The sequence below is a fragment of the Bombina bombina genome, chromosome 12 (genome assembly GCF_027579735.1).
Source record: "Bombina bombina isolate aBomBom1 chromosome 12, aBomBom1.pri, whole genome shotgun sequence".
Classification (NCBI taxonomy): domain Eukaryota; kingdom Metazoa; phylum Chordata; class Amphibia; order Anura; family Bombinatoridae; genus Bombina; species Bombina bombina.
In genome coordinates, this window is record NC_069510.1 from 86,267,809 (window position 1) to 86,284,630 (window position 16,822).

A 16,822-nucleotide genomic window follows, 5' to 3' on the forward strand; every position below is an offset into this window, starting at 1 on the left:
CTTCATATAAAATATATACCAATAAAAAATACAGTACTTAAGATGGTGGTGACAATTGTGAGGTGGGGGAGGGAAGAGAGCTGTTTGAGGGGGGTCAGGGAGGGATCAGGGGGAGATGTCTCAGGTGGGAGGCTGATCTCTACACTAAAGCTAAAAGTAACCCTACAAGCTACCTCTTTAGCGGCCTTCTAATTACCAAAAAGCAACACCAAAGCCATATATGTCTGCTATTTCTGAACAAAATGGATTCCAGAGAAGCATTTACAACCATTTGTGCCATAATTGCAGAAGCTGTTTGTAAATAATTTTAGTAAGAAACCTAAAGTTTGTGAAAAAGTGAACGATTTTTTTTATTTGATCGCATTTGGCGGTGAAATGGTGGCATGAAATTTACCAAAATGGGCCTATATCAATACCTTCGGTTGTCTACTAAAAAAATATATATACATGTGAAGGATTATTTATTTATTTTTATAAAATTATTATAAAATATTATAAAAAAAATTATAGTAAAATATTATATGATGAAAATAATGGTATCTTTAGAAAGTCCATTTAATGGCGATAAAAACGGTATATAAAATGTGTGGGTACAGTAAATGAGTAAGAGGAAAATTACAGCTAAACACAAACACAGCAGAAATGTAAAAATAGCCTTGGTCCCAAACAGTCAGAAAATTGAAAAGTGCTCTGGTCACTAAGGGGTTGAGAAAAGTGAACAAATATAAACAACTTTCCAATTGACCTGTAATATTAATTAGAACAGATACTTTGATAACAGAAATGATTTTTTTTTTTTAAAGTCAAGTCCTCCTCTTGATCATTTTTCTTGAAATGTTGTTTCTTTCCATTAGAGCATACTGAAATGGACTCAGGAGCGTGCACGTGTCTTGAGCACTATAACTGTTACAAACATTCTTGCAAGCAATGATGCCATAATGTGTACACTTCTGAGCCTATCTCAGAATGCTGTGAAAGGAGCTCAATTTCTAGAAAGAAGACCAAGAGGGAGACGTTACTTTGATAACAGAAGTTAATTGGTGAGGTTTTTTTTAAAGTCAAATGCTCTATTTCAGGGGGGGGGTTAACTCTTTTTTATGATTACAGACCCCCAATATGTCCCCATAACCCCTTCTCCAGATGTTCTAAATCAGGGTTTCTCAACTCCAGTCCTCGGGACCCTTACTCAGGCCAGATATTCATTATATCTTAACTAGAGCACAGGTGAAATAATCAACTGATGCGTGAGAGCAGGTTAGTAACCATGGTTACTGATCAGCTGATTGTTTCACCTGTGCTCTTGTTAAGGTATAATGAATATCTGGCCTGAGTAAGCGTCCTGAAAATGGAGTTGAGAAACGCTGGTCTAAATCATCATCAGTCCTATTAGGTACTAGTATGACTTCATAAGATGTCAATAGTTTGGTTTTATCATATTTATAAAATACATCCATGTTGAGTAATCTGGTTGATGATTGGTAAGCGGCCTGTCCACCTCAATCTGTACTGATAATTGTACAGAGATTCAGTCTCATACCCCCATCATTTGGATACTCTTGATTAAGAACCCCGGCTCTATCTGCTTTTGCATGTTAATGTTTATTATTTGCATGCCTAAACTTCTTCCTTTAAGGAAGACAGTGATGAAACAGCCAATCAATAGCAAAGGGACTGAACACCCCCGGGGGGGGGGGGATGGTTAGTGGATTGCAGATGAGTCATCTGTCAATCAATTGATCAATATGGCAAGCAGAGGAACAGCGCTTACCGTTCTGGCAAGGTTAAAATATCAGAAGATAAGTATATCCTACATATTTGATGAATGAAAGCCTCATTCATTTTTTAAAGTCTTTCCTATGACTTGAGCGACTATGCTCAAGTTTACAATCACTTTAAGTTCAAATGGATGCATGCTCCTTGACCAACAGGGTTCAGTTGTGTAGAGTGTAGGCAGAAAATGTGTGTGGGGGGGGGGGGGGTTGGGGAGGTTGTGGGAGGAGTTGTGGCTTCCCTTGGTTTCCTTTGGAGGCCAAAACATTTCTAGGAAAGAAACCATTGAGGAGGGACAGTAGGACAGAGCTCCAAAACAATGCTACAATGTGTTTTGCATTCATATTCTGCACTTTTATCTGCTCATTGTCAATGGGGAAGAGAAAAGTCCTACTACACAGGCACAGTAGAACTTCTGTCAATCTACAATAAGGTCAGATACATGCAATTCCCACCCTGCATGTAATCTGCAGTACATTGGCTGAATCACCACACAGCAGCACTACTGTATTATAGTATATGCCTTAGAATTTCAGCCAATAATACTATATGTGAAACATGTAATAAAATAACACTAGAATAATGATACTGACTTAAACTAGGTTGTGTAAAATATTTACCATGGTCGTTTTATATATATATATATATATATATATATATATATATATATATATATATATATATATATATATATATATATATGTGTGTGTGTGTGTGTATGCTCCAATGAGTGTCTGCATTATTTCCTGCATCAGAAGGGGCTGTTCCAGGTGTTTAAATCTGACTATGTGTTTAACCCTTTTGAAGGAGTGAAACACATTGTAATGAAATTAACTTGTTTGAAAATAAAATGTTCTATTGAAACAAATAATATTATTATTAAACAAGATTGTCCCTTTAATCAATATTTCATTCGAATAAAGAAATATAAAGGTTATGCTGTTTTACAGGGCATTAAACAGGTCAGACTAGATTCCAAAGCTTTAATAAAAAAACAAATCAGTCTGATCTGTTCTCCATTTGTTAATATTACTATTTTGCTTCATATAAAATGCCCCATACAAAAATGAATACTCCAGGAAATAATTGCTAGATCATATTGCTTTTTTTAATCTTAACAGTTGATCAGATGAAATAAGTTAAACATCTACTCGTGCCACTAATTAGGGACTTGCAAAAGTCTTCAAGGACTTTAAAGGGACATTCAAAACATTTAAAGGGATATGAAACCCACATTTTTTCTTTCATGATTCAGATAGAACATGCAATTTTAAGTAACTTTCTAATTTACTCTTATCAATTTTTCTTCGTTCTCGTGGTATCTTTATTTAAAAAGCAGGAATGTAAAGCTTAGGGACTAGCCCATTTTTGGTTCAGCACCTAGGTAGTGCTTGCTGATTGGTGGCTAAATGTAGCCATCAATCAGCAAGTGTTGCTCAGGGTTCCAAACCAAAAATGGGCCATCTCTATCTGAATCATGATAGAGTTTCCCTTTAACTAACACTAAGGGACAGTTAAGTGTAAACTATTTTTGTAAAGATTTTACAGGACAGCTTCCAAAAATACTGGACTGTCCAGTTTAATACAGGACACCTGGCAACCCTAAATATGCAACAGGGGAAAAAATGGTGGTTTGTTGGTTTTAAAAGAAGGATTCAGGTCAGTGCTCATGTTTAGATATTTGCAGCAAAATACTAGGGAGGCATCTGCCATATACTTATTGATTTAACACACTTTTGCTGTAAAAATACCTCTGAAAAATGCGCTTGATCCATTTTCTCCAGAAAATGTGGCGAGAAAATATTGTTGAAATGTATCTGAGCTTGTTACACGCTTTTAAATCTGTCCCTAATTGGCCATATCAAAGCAGACCAGAATCCAGGAATTACACCAGGCTTTTCAAGAAGTGTATCTCTGAACTACTCTTGAATTTGCAAACACAGTGACAGGGTTAATTTATTTTATATATATATATTATTTTGCAATCCAATGTTTAACCCCTTAACGACTGTGACATACCCTATAAAGCACTGGTCGTTAAGGCATTGTTTGTTTATAATAGCGAAGGTACATTGCTGGTCATTAAGGGGTTAATTGCTCATATATACTATGAACTTAATGTAACTCCAGTTGACATTTCTTTTTTCTATCAGGGTCTTGGTTTTCAAAAGTGCTTTGTGGGCGCGCTGTCTAATCACAGTGCATCATTGAACTAAATGTAGCTCTCTCTGGTCTGGTAGAGGGAGCGAGCTACATTCGGTTCAATGGCGCGATCGGGCCCAATGTGATTAGACAGCGCGCCCGCGAAGTGGTTTTGAAAACCAAGACCCGATCAAAAGAGCCTGGAGAGGAGACCAGGTAAATGCAACTTAGATAGCAAAAATCTCTCAAAGCTTTTGATTTTGAAAGCTGCCGCTAAGATTTGTGCAAAACTACATTATTATTTTTTAACTTACTGTCCCTTTAAACTATAAATATGTGTATCATGCAGAGTTAAACATTTTATTTTTCATTTTTATTTTGTTTTTCATGAATAAAAACAGTATGTTAAAATTGAATAATTCTGAAACAAATAGAAATTGCATCACTGGCTGATGAGATATGAGCTCAGTGGCCGATAAGCAACTCCTATATTTCTATTGGTTGCCAAAGACACACCCCTAGAACCATAAAAACAAGACGCGTTTTGCTTCTCTGTACAAGAACATCTTTTACAACAACAAAAATAAAATAAATATAAATATATATATATACATTCAATTTCTTATATATGTTTGCTTTATTTTTAACACTATAAAAATGCTATATATTGTACCAGCAAACTGTTTTCTGAACAAGATATCTCTCACTAATTAGTTTATAGAGAAATATCTAGTGCAATATATTAGCTTTCTCATTCCATTTCATAAATAGCTTTTTGTAACGCAGCAGCACAGTTTAGCTTTCAGCACAAATTAGATAATTTGTTTAAAAGGCAGCTAAATACCTGGAAGGCGTTTATTACATGATTTGGTTATTTAGTGGCGGTTGGACAACTTGGAATATTATCGCGTGTGTGTTTCAGCTTTTTTTAACTTCAAAATGCAATTTTATTGAAATTGCCCTGAAGCCTTCTGCTGAAACGTAGCTCAGCTCGGCATCTGCCGTTCCCTCTAAGGTGTATGTGTGTGAACATAACTTTGTTACCAAGCGCATGGGAGAAAATAAATAAATAAATTGGCTGAGCTGTTTGTTCCAGCTTTTCCAAATAAATAGTTATAGAATCATTGCAGGTTCTTGTCAGTTCCACCAGAAACAGAATAAGATAGATAATCCCTTTGTTACCTATTGCCCAGTTTTGTGCAACCAACACAGTTATATTAAAGGGACAGTCTAGTCAAAATTAAACTTTCATGATTCAGATAGGGCATGTCATTTTAAACAACTTTCCAATTTACTTTTATCATCAAATTTGCTCTGTTCTTTTGGTATTCTTTGTTGAAGGCTAAACCTAGGTAGGCGCATATGCTAATTTCTAAACCCTTGAAGGCCTCCTCTTATCTCATGGCACTTTGACCATTGTTCACTGCTAAGCAGTGCTAGTTTATTTGGCAATATAGATAACATTGTGCTCACTCCCGTGGAGTTACCTATGAGTCAGTACTGATTGGATAACATGCAAGGCTATAAAAATAACTGTAATAAGGGGGCAGTCTACAGAGGCTTTTAGATAATAATAATTCTGGAGTAGACTGTCCCTTTGATATACTTTTTACCTCTACGATTACCTTGTATCCAAGCCTCTGCAGACTGCCCCCTTTATCTCACTGCTTTTTACAAACTTGCATTTTAGGCAATTCATGCGGGTTCCTGCATAACTCTACGGGAGTGAGCACAATGTTATCCATATGGCGCTGTCTAGCTCTGAGAAGCTATAGAAATGCAGACAACTGGCAGAAATTTAGAGGCATAAATGTTCTAAAGTATATAAATATAACAATGTTGGTTGTGCAAAGCTGGGGATTGGGTAGTAAAGGCGTTATCTATCTTTTAAACAATATTTTTTTGGGGAGTAGACTGTCCCTTTAACATATCTTTGGCTTTAGTGAATAGCTACAAATGCTTGCCAAAGCCCACTTGAAAATACTTCATCACATGTTTCTTATTGTTTGTTTTTTTTACCCTGTTTATTATTATTATTATTTTATTTTTTTGTGTGTGGAGGGGGTTTAGATGGCTTAAAAAAAAAAAGGAAAATAAATCAATAATTTTGTGAAGCAATTCTAATAGATTGGAACTGAGACCACTGTATGTAACATTTAGACTCTTTCTCACATGAGGAAAATGACCTTGAAACGCGTAGTTGGGTAGTACAAGTATATTGTTATACTCTATATTAGTTGATCGTATTTTATTATATTTTTTATATTCTTAGAAATTGGATTATATTTTACTTACGAGTGAGCACTGTTCATTTGTTTTTTCTTCGTTGCGTTTGAGATTTTTAGAACAGAAGCTTTTGTCCACCTTTGTACCTTGGTCCGCATGTATTAAACAGCATTGCGTGCAAGCTTCTCAACTTGTAATGCCCGCCCTTTCTCTCGTGCAACCAATTGCGTGAGAGAATAACCTGTCAATCACCCGAGCGAGCAAACTCAGGGTGATTTCTCTCTGCCACCTCTGATGACCGCTACTTCTTACATTGCAGGAAGCAGGCTCGTATGTGCGAACTTGCTTACGCTGCTTAGTATATGAAGCCCCTTGTCTTTAGCAAATACAGGCGTACCTTAGAGATATTGTGGTTTCGGTTCCAGACCGCCACAATAAAGTGAGCCACATTGTTTATTTTCCCAGTGCATGTAAAAGTTATATTTACCCTATGCTGTAGTCTATTAAAGGAACAGTCTACTCCAGAATGTTTATTGTTTAAAAATATAGATAATTCCTTTATTACCCCTTACCCAGTTTTGCATAATCAACACGGTTATATTATTATACTTTTTACCTCTGTGATTACCTTGTTTCTAAGCCTCTGCATACTGTCCCCTTATTAGAGTTCTTTTGACGGACTTGCATTTTAGCCAGTTGGTGCTGACTCCTAGGTAACGTGAGCACAATGTTACATATATACTGTGTATGTATATATATATATATATATATATAGCACACATGAACTAACAATCTCTAGCTGTGAAAACTGTCAAAATGCCCTGAGAAAAGAGCATTATCTCTAAAAAAAAACTAAACAACTATGCACATATGTACATACAAAATACTTTATTGCTAAAATAATGCTAACCATCGTCTTAGCCTTCAGTGAGTCATTATCGTTTTGCTGTTGGTGTGTATATATGTGTATTTATGTGTTTATATGTGTATATTTGTTTGACAAATGGCGCCAATAAACTTGCTCAACACAGGCTTCCACAAACCTTCAATTTGTAAAAAATGAGCAATATCTGTGGAGCGCAATAAAGCGAAGCACAATAAAACAAGGTATGACTGTAGTTTGTTGAATTTGGAGCGCTCTCTTTTTTTTTTTATCAAATTACGCTCTTTAAAATATGCTCAGAGCTCAGACATTTGATGTATATTTTGACAATATTCCGCAGCAATTTTATGCTTGCAACTTGCAGAAAACGTAGAGGGAACAAAAGATACTTTCTTACTGGATGAATGAATAAATATCTCAAAACCAGAAGAGAATTCATGGTATTCACTACAATCACTGAGTTATATAGACAAATGGGTATGAATTCAATTTAACTAGGAAGCTGTAAATAATGTGTAATCCTAAGATTTATTTTAGACAGCTGAATAGATTATATGAGACCTCAGGCAGACTATTCTCATCAGAAAAATCTTATCTATTTTCTATATTGTTGGATATGTCCATATTTAGGAAATGCTTAAATTACCATGGTTAGGGTTAAAATACCTTACGTTTGCTAAATCACCAAAACCTTTGGTAATGTGTAACATACTTAGGACCTAAAGGTTAATTCTTTTAAGTTTAAAAGGACCATAACGGGACATAAAACACATTTTTCTTTCACGTTTCAGATAAAACATACAATTTTAACAATAATTTTCCAATTTACTTCTATTATCAAATTTTCTTATCATTTGTTGAAAAGCAGGAAGCTAAGTTCTGGAGTATGCACGTGTCTGCATCGCTATGTGGCAGCAGATTTGCAACAATGTTATACATTAGAAGGTAGCACTATTTCCTGCTTTTTGTACACACCGCCAATCGCTACTACCGATTGGATGGTTTAGTGAGGTCCTCGGATCGGTGACAGCCCTGGCGGAGTGCCGAGAAGATGATCAAACTTGACTATCTAGAGGATGTCTTGAAGAATGGACCCGCTCCGCGCCGCCGGGATGAAGATAGAAGATGCCGTCTGGATAAAGATAGAAGACACCACCTAGATGGATGAAGACTTTGCCGCCTGGATGAAGACTTCGTCGCCTGGATGTCCGGACTTCAGAAACTGTAAGTGGATCTTCAGGGGTTAGTGTTAGGTTTTTTAAGTTTTTTTGGGTGTTTTTTTTTTAGATTAGGGTTTGGGCGTTCTTAAAAGAGCTAAATGCCCTTTTCTGGGAAATGAAAAAGAGCTGAACGCCCTTTTAAGGGCACTGCCCATACAAATGCCCTTTTCAGGGCAATGGGTAACTTAGGTTTTTGTTAGAGTTAGGATTTTTATTTTGGGGGTTGGTTGGGTGATGGGTTTTACTGTTGGGGGGGTTGTATTTTTTTCAGGGAAATTAGCTGATTTCTTTAGGACAATGCTCTACAAAGGGCCTTTTTAAGGGCTATTGGTAGTTTATTGTATGCTAGGGTTTTTTTCATTTGGGGGGCTTTTTTATTTTTATAGGGCTTTTAGATTAGGTGTAATTGTTTTTATTTTGGATAATTTTGTTTGTTATTTTTTTGTAATTTAGTGTTTATTATTTTTTGTAATTTAGTATTTTTTATTTTTTGTAATTGTAGATTTAATTTTTTTAGTATTGTTAAGTTTTTTAATGTGTAATTTAGTTTATTTAATTTGTAGTTATTTAAATTTTAGTATAATAGTAATGTTAGTTTAATATATAGTTTGAACTTAGGTTTATTTAATTTCACAGGTACATTTTTATTTATTTTAAGATAGGGATATTTTAATTTTAATTTAAAGTTAGGGGCTGATAGGTTTAGGGGTTAATAGTTTAGTTTTTTTGCGATGTGGGAGCTGTCAGTTTAGGGGTTAATAGGTTTATTTAGTGGCAGTGATGTGGGAGGCCAGAGGTTTAGGGGTTAATAACTTTATTTAGTGGCAGCGATGTTGGGGAGCGGTGGAATTGGAGTTAATAAATTTTATTAGTGGCGGCGATGTTTCTTGAGGAGTGTTTTTTTTCTTGCAACCCTCCCATACAAGCCTCATTTATGGAGAACGTGTGATATTGTTGTCACATGCACACAATGAAAACTCTTTGTCATAAATTTCTGCAACTACTTCAGAGTTGCAGTGGGCCTCTTGGTAGCCTCTCTGACCAGTTTCCTTCTGGCTCTTTCATCCAGTTTGGAGCTATGTCCTGATCCAGAGAGGCTTTGTGTTGTACCAAATACCTTCTACTTCTTAATAATAGACTTCACTGTGCTTCTAGGCATTGATAAAGCCTTTGATATTTTCTCATATCCATCTCCTGACTTGTACCTGTCCACAACATTATCCCGGAGATCTTTTGACAGTGCCTTGCCACCCATAGTTGATTGTTTGCTTCATTTGCACTACCAGGGACTGAGATGCTCCAGGAAAGCACTTTTCACGGTGAGCTAATCAATATGCCCACAGCTGATCACAGTTGAAGGTCAAATGGCTTGTGTGTGCTGTTGAGAAAGTGATAAGCTACACCTGATTGAGTTTACAAGTAATTTTAGGAAGGGGTGATCCTTTTTGCAACTCAGTGATTCTGTTTTTGAATTGTCTTTATTTTTGCCTAACATGTGGGTGTTATATCTTTCACTTGGATGTTATAAGTTGCATGGAGTAATTACAACTGGATTAACAAAAACTGTGTCTGTCTTTATTTCAGGCTGCAAAGCAACAAAATGTGATTATTTTCAAGGGGGGTGATTCTTTTCAATACCCACTGTATTTTATATATATATATATATATATATATATATATATATATATATATATATATTCCTATGTGTGTGTGTGTGTATGTATGTATATATATATATATATATGTGAGCAGCAAAGAACACCAAATGTTACGTATCAAGCACACCATGTTAGTAGGAATAAGAGAGGACAAGTTCTGGGGACAAGAAGTGGCGTTACACCAACAGGGCTAAACCTGAAAGTAGTTATTAATATTTTGCATTCTAATTTTTACCGCTTCTTGCCCCCAAAACGTGTCCTCTCTTATTCCTACTAACATGGTGCGCTTGATACATAACATTGGTTGCTCTCTGCATTCCCCAGTTCTGCAGTTTCCTGCTTTTATATATATATATATATATATATATATATATATATATATATATATATACACAAACACACACATACATACATATATGTTTGTATGGGTATATATACATATATAAAGACATAAATACAAATGTGTGTATATATATATATATATATATATATATATATACACAAACACATTTTGGAGCCCTTTCCATTCAAATACCTTAGAACAAGAAAAATAATTTTTATTCAATTTTTATATTTAATAATGTTTTGTTTTACTGTGTATTTACTGTAAATATGTTACATTCCAATGTTCTTCACATTGTAGAAAATGTTCTTTGTATTTTTCAATATATATGTGAGTGTATATATATATATATATATATATATATATATATATATATATATATAATATTTTTTTTTATTTTTAATAGAATTATATTTTTAAAAATAAAAATAAAATTTTCTTCTATGTGATAAACATTGGAATGTAAAATATGAATCTCTACCTTCAGGTTTAGCCCTGTCGGTCTAACGCGGTGTCGGGTTAGCGCGCAAAATATAAGGGTTTGGGTTTTTTGGAAAACGCGCTCAATTAAAATCTATGGGGAAGTTAAGAACTTAAAGTGAAAGTCAATTCTAGCGTTTGTGAAATGCTAGGATTGACCATTGGAACAAATAAAGGCGACTTTTTTTCATGAAGTATAAAATACTTCATGCAGAAAGCTCCTTTATTTGTTTCAAGTGTTGCAACACTGAGCTGATCAGGCAGCCCACGGCAGAACACTGTTTTGCTAAGAGGTGACACAAATAGTGTGCGGGAAATCCGGTGTCACAGGGCGACAAGCCAGATTTACTGCACGGCTATTGGCTAAGAGGTGAAAACGTCACCTCTCAAGTAAAATACCGTTCTGCTGTCAAACAAATAAAGGAGCTTTCTGCATTTGTTCCAATGGTCAATCCTAGCATTTCACAAATGCTAGGATTGACTCACTTTAACGCAAACGCGATGTCCGAAGTCCAGAAGATGGCACACGTCGGATTTTGCTTGAGCAAAAGTGCTAAATAGTGTGTCACTTGTAATCTGGCCCAATATTTATAATAATTAAATTGACTATGTTTGGGGACATTTAATGACAAACCCATTTGTTTGTGACGATTGGGCCTATTTAACAAATGTCTGTCCGACATGATCGCTGAAAGCGGAGAGCAATACGCTCTCTGCATTCAGCATTGCACCAGCAGCTCTTGTGAGCTACTGGTGCAACGCCTCCCCCTACAGATTCTTGGCGAGCAGGGAGTGTCAATCAACCCGATCGTATTCTGCCTCCTCAGAGCATGCGGACAGGTTATGGAGCAGCGGTCTTTACGGAGCTTGATAAATGGGCCCCCATATGTCTTGTAATCACATGATAAAGAGAAAAAAATACATCTGTTTTGCATATCAGGGTATAACTCCTATTTTATGATTTTGGAAAATATATATTTTTGACCTTCATGGGAAGATGCTTGAACCTTATATGCCATAAGTAACTAGTACCATATTTATGATAGTTAAAGGGACACTGTACCCAAAATTTTCTTTTGTGATTCAGATAGAGCATGCAATTTTAAGCATCTTTCTAATTTACTCCTATTATCAAATTTTCTTCATTCTCTTGGTATCTTTATTTGAAATGCAAGAATGTAAGTTTAGATGCCGGCCCATTTTTGGTGAACAACCTGGGTTGTCCTTGCTGATTGGTGGATAAATTCATCCACTGATAAAAATGTGCTGTCCAGAGTACTGAAACCAAAAAAAAGCTTAGATGCCTCCTTTTTCAAATAATGATAGCAAGAGAACGAAGAAAAATTGATAATAGGAGTAAATTAGAAAGTTGCTTAAAATTGCATGCTCTTTCTGAATTACAAAAGAAAAAAATTGGGTTCAGTGTCCCTTTAACAGTATGTTTTGTATTTAATCGTTCTAGAGAAAAGCTTTGCACTACTAAATTACAAAGAATGTCCATTGGAACTTGGAAGTGAGATTAAAAAACATAACAAAACTTGACTACAGGAAATTCCTAATACTAAGTAACTCATCCCTAAGTGAAATTCCAGCCTCTGTTTCCTTTAATTTTCTAGGAAAAAAACACAAACCTACAACAGAGACGTGACTGTCACTTTCCACTAAATTTTGCCTTGAGGTCACATGTTCACCAGTCATCTCTTCACCACAATAATCTAGCCTTAAAGGCACTCTAAACCCTAAAAAAAAATGCTACACATAATGATTTATTCAAAGAAAATGTTAGCCTGAGAATACTATGAAGATGTGGTTTTAAAAATTATATTACTTGCATAAATATATAAGAAATAAGTGTAAAGTTTGGCTTTCATTTTAGTAATGGATTCATTGTATGTAGTTACAAAAAAACTAAACTTTGCAATATACATTTAATTGTTTATTTTGTCCCCTTTAACTGTAATTAAACACTGAAAACGTTGTTGTTGTTTCTAAATTCCACTGAATTTCTATAAAGTAACAGGCAGCAACACTGTGTTTAAACTTAAAGGGATAATAAACCCACATTTTTTTCTTTCATGATTCATATAGAGCATGCAATTTTAAGCAACTTTCTAATTTACTTCTATTATCAATTTTTCTACGTTCTCTTGGTTTCTTTATTTTTGGTTCAGTACCCTGGTTAGCACTTGCTGATTGGTGGCTACATTGGCTACATCAATCAGCATGCGTTACCCAGGTGCTGAACCAAAAATAGGCTGGCTCCTAAGCTTACATTCCAGCTTTTCAAATAAAGCTACCAAGAGAGCAAAGAAAATTTGATATGAATAAATCTAAAAAGTTGCTTAAAATTTCATGTTCTATCTGAATCATTAAATAAAATATTAGGGTTTAATATCCCATTAAGTTTCCCATGATATATCCTTCCTTCTGAGGACAATTAGGGGCAGGTATAAAATGAGCATTAACCCCTTAATGACAACTGACGTACCAGGTACGTCATGCATTAACAAGCAGTTAATGACAATAGACGTACCTGGTACGTCAGTTGTCTAACAGAGTGCTGGAAGCGATTGCGATCGCTTCCAGCAGCTCTGAGGGTATTGCAGTGATGCCTCGATATGGAGGCATCCTGCAATACCCCTTTACAAGCCTGCGATGCAGAGAGAGCCACTCTGTGGCCCTCTCTGCACCGGAGCATCGTTGGTGGGTGGGAGCGAAACAGGGAGGCGGGCGGGTGGCCTGCAATGGGCCCGTGATCATGTGGAGGGGGGCGGGATCGGAGGCGGGAGTACCCGGGGGCGCGCACGGACGCGCGCACGTGCACAGGGCGGGAGCGGGTGGGAACCGCTACCCTACAGAAAAGTTAAATAATACATTGGGAGAAAAGGGGGGGAATTTTATTTATCAAGTAATCAAAGGGTTCTGGGAGGGGGGTGTGTGGGGGGGTAGCTACACTACAGAAAGTAGCTAAAAATTAAAGAACCTTTTTTTTTTTTTACTTAACTGGGTACAGCTGCCAGTACCCAAGATGGCGCCCATTAGGCTAGAGGGGGAGGGTTAGATAACTGTTTGATGGGGGATCCATAATATTGGGGGCTAAGGGGGGATTCTACATAGCAGCATATGTAAATATGCTATTTAAAAAAAACAAAAAAAAATATACCTTTTATATTAGTACTGGCAGACTTTCTGCAAGTACTTAAGATGGCGGGAACAATTGTGGGGTGGGGGAGGGAAGAGAGCTGTTTGGGAGGGATCAGGGGGTCTGATGTTTCAGGTGGGAGGCTGATCTCTACAATAAAGCTAAAATTAACCCTGCAAACTCCCTACAAGCTACCTAATTAACCCCTTCACTGCTAGCCATAATACACGTGTGATGCACAGCAGCATTTAGCAGCCTTCTAATTGCCAAAAAGCAACGCCAAAGCCATATATGTCTGCTATTTCTGAACAAAGGGGATCCCAGAGAAGCATTTACAACCATTTGTGCCATAATTGCACAAGCTGTTTGTAAATAATTTCAGTGAGAAACCTAAAGTTTGTGAAAAAGGAAACAATTTATTTTTATTTGATAGCATTTGGCGGTGAAATGGTGGCATGGAATATACCAAAATGGGCCTAGATCAATACTTTGGGTTGTCTACTACACTACACTAAAGCTAAAATTAACCCTACACATTCCCTTCAAGCTCCCTGATTAACCCCTGCACTGCTGGACATAATACACGTGTGGTGCCTAGTGGCATTTAACAGCCTTCTAATTACCAAAAAGCTACGCCAAAGCCATGTCTGCTATTTCTGAACAAAGGGGATCCCAGAGAAGCATTTACAACCATTTATGCCATAATTGCACAAGCTGTTTGTAAATAATTTCAGTTGTAAACCCAAAGTTTGTGAAAAAAATTGTGAAAAACTGAATGATTTTTTGTATTTGATCGCATTTGGCGGTGAAATGGTGGCATGAAATATACCAAAATGGGCCAAGATCCATACTTTGGGATGTCTTCTAAAAAAAAAATATATACATGTCAAGGGATATTCAGGGATTCCTGAAAGATATCAGTGTTCTAATGTAACTAGCGCTAATTTTGAAAAAAAGGGGTTTGGAAATAGCAAAGTGCTACTTGTATTTATGGCCCTATAACTTGCACAAAAAGCAAAGAACATGTAAACATTGGGTATTTCTAAACTCAAGGCAAAATTTAGAAACTATTTAGCATAGGTGTTTTTTGGTGGTTGCAGATGTGTAACAGATTTTGGGGCTAAAAGTTAGAAAAAGTGTTTTTTTTTTTCATTTTTTCCTCATATTTTATATTTTTTTTAAAGTAAATTAGAAGATATGATGAAAATAATGGTATCTTTAGAAAGTCCATTTAATGGCGAGAAAAACTGTATATAATATGTGTGGGTACAGTAAATGAGTAAGAGGAAAATTACAGCTAAACACAAACACAGCAAAAATGTAAAAATAGCCTTTGTCACAAACAGACAGAAAATGGAAAAGTACTGTTGTCATTAAGGGGTTAAAATAGGCTGTCCAAACAAGGCTGTGTGGTACATAGGATTATCTGAAAGGGTTTCCACACAGTCTTATTTGCACAGAAATAAATAGAAAACTAGTTCAAATGGCTCATTACTTTATAGAAACAAAAAAAATTAAACTTATATTTTTAATATTTAAACAACTAATATAATTGTAAAAAACACATCAACATATCGTTCTAAGGTTAATCTTTGCTTTGTATAATCATAATATCTTGCACTTATTTACTGGCTATCATCCCTTGAGTTCTCATAGGTCTAAAAAAAAAAAGCCCTAACTGTTCTTTGATTGCTCTTGCTGAGACCAATTTGGGATGATTATAAAAAAGTCGATAAATAACACTCTCCAAGGGTTTTGTATCCCTTTAAAGGGACATGAAACCCACATTTTAAAATTTTTTCTAATTTACTTCTATTATCTAATTTGTTTTATTCTCTTGATATTTGTTGCTGAAAAGCATATCTAGATATGCTCAGTAGCTGCTGATTGGTTGCTGCACATAGAAGCCTCGTGTGATTGGCTCACCCATGTGCATTGCTTTTTCTTAAAATAAGGATATCTAAAAAATTAAGCGAAATAAATAATAGAAGTAAATTGTAATGTTGTTTAAATTTGTATGTTCTATCTTAATCATGAAAGAAAGATTTTGGGTTTAGTGGCCCTTTAACAATGATATTACATAATAATTTGTGTGGCAAGATTTGTATAATATTGTCTGAAAAGTTTTATGCTAGGTTTTGAATGGTAGGTCTCTCTGGCATGCAAAACGTTTACACATACTTTCCTGGAACTGAGAGGCTTAGGATGAGTCGGGGAGAGCACTGAATGGACAATTCTGCAGTATGCAGGACAGCTAGGAGGTTGGTATAACCCTTTCCTTTGATCTATCACTAACCATAGCCTAAACCAGCACTAACCCGATCCACAAAGTGATACTGTGGCAACAATTATGAATAAACTAGGGCATAAATTACATTATGACAGCAAATGGTTTGTGCCAAAAATGCCTTTGGAAATATTTTAACCCAAATATGTCAATTTATCTTGCGGCAATATTGAGCTGTTTTCCAGTAGAGATATTGACGTAGATTCAATTCTATCTATTTGTGAAACTGTCATCTCAATTAAAATGACTGAAATAATAAAAATATATAACCCCTATTGTCAGAGTGAGTTATGCTCTATTATAATCAAAGGAGGCGACTTTTTCTTGCCTAGAGCGATTCTTACTGTAAAGGTTTCCGCCATTATAAAAAATAAATAAAAAAATATCTTTATAGAAGATAAAATAAATAAGCAAACAAGACAGTTTTGTCAGCTTGGAAATAGTGAGAAATAACTGTAAAAAGTGATACTTCACCAGGGCAATTGCATCTTTTTAAATTATGTGTGCAGAGTTGAGATAAAGCGCTACATTTATTAAGCAGCGGATACTGCTTCGGAGGCCCATAGTTTTAGGCATGCCTGAAACGTAACTTAAAAAGCAACAGTCATAAGACCTCTGTCCCGATTAGCCACCAGTGAGCTGGGGAGCGGCATTGCACAAGCGATGTCGAG

At 35.8% G+C, this 16,822-nt stretch overlaps 1 protein-coding gene across 3 annotated transcripts in view; it reads left to right on the forward strand.

Moving 5' to 3' along the window:
• The window catches only part of AVPR2 (arginine vasopressin receptor 2), a 309,022-nt gene that overhangs the window by 51,733 nt on the left and 240,467 nt on the right, over nucleotides 1-16,822 (forward strand). The gene's annotated exons all lie outside the window — the stretch shown is intronic.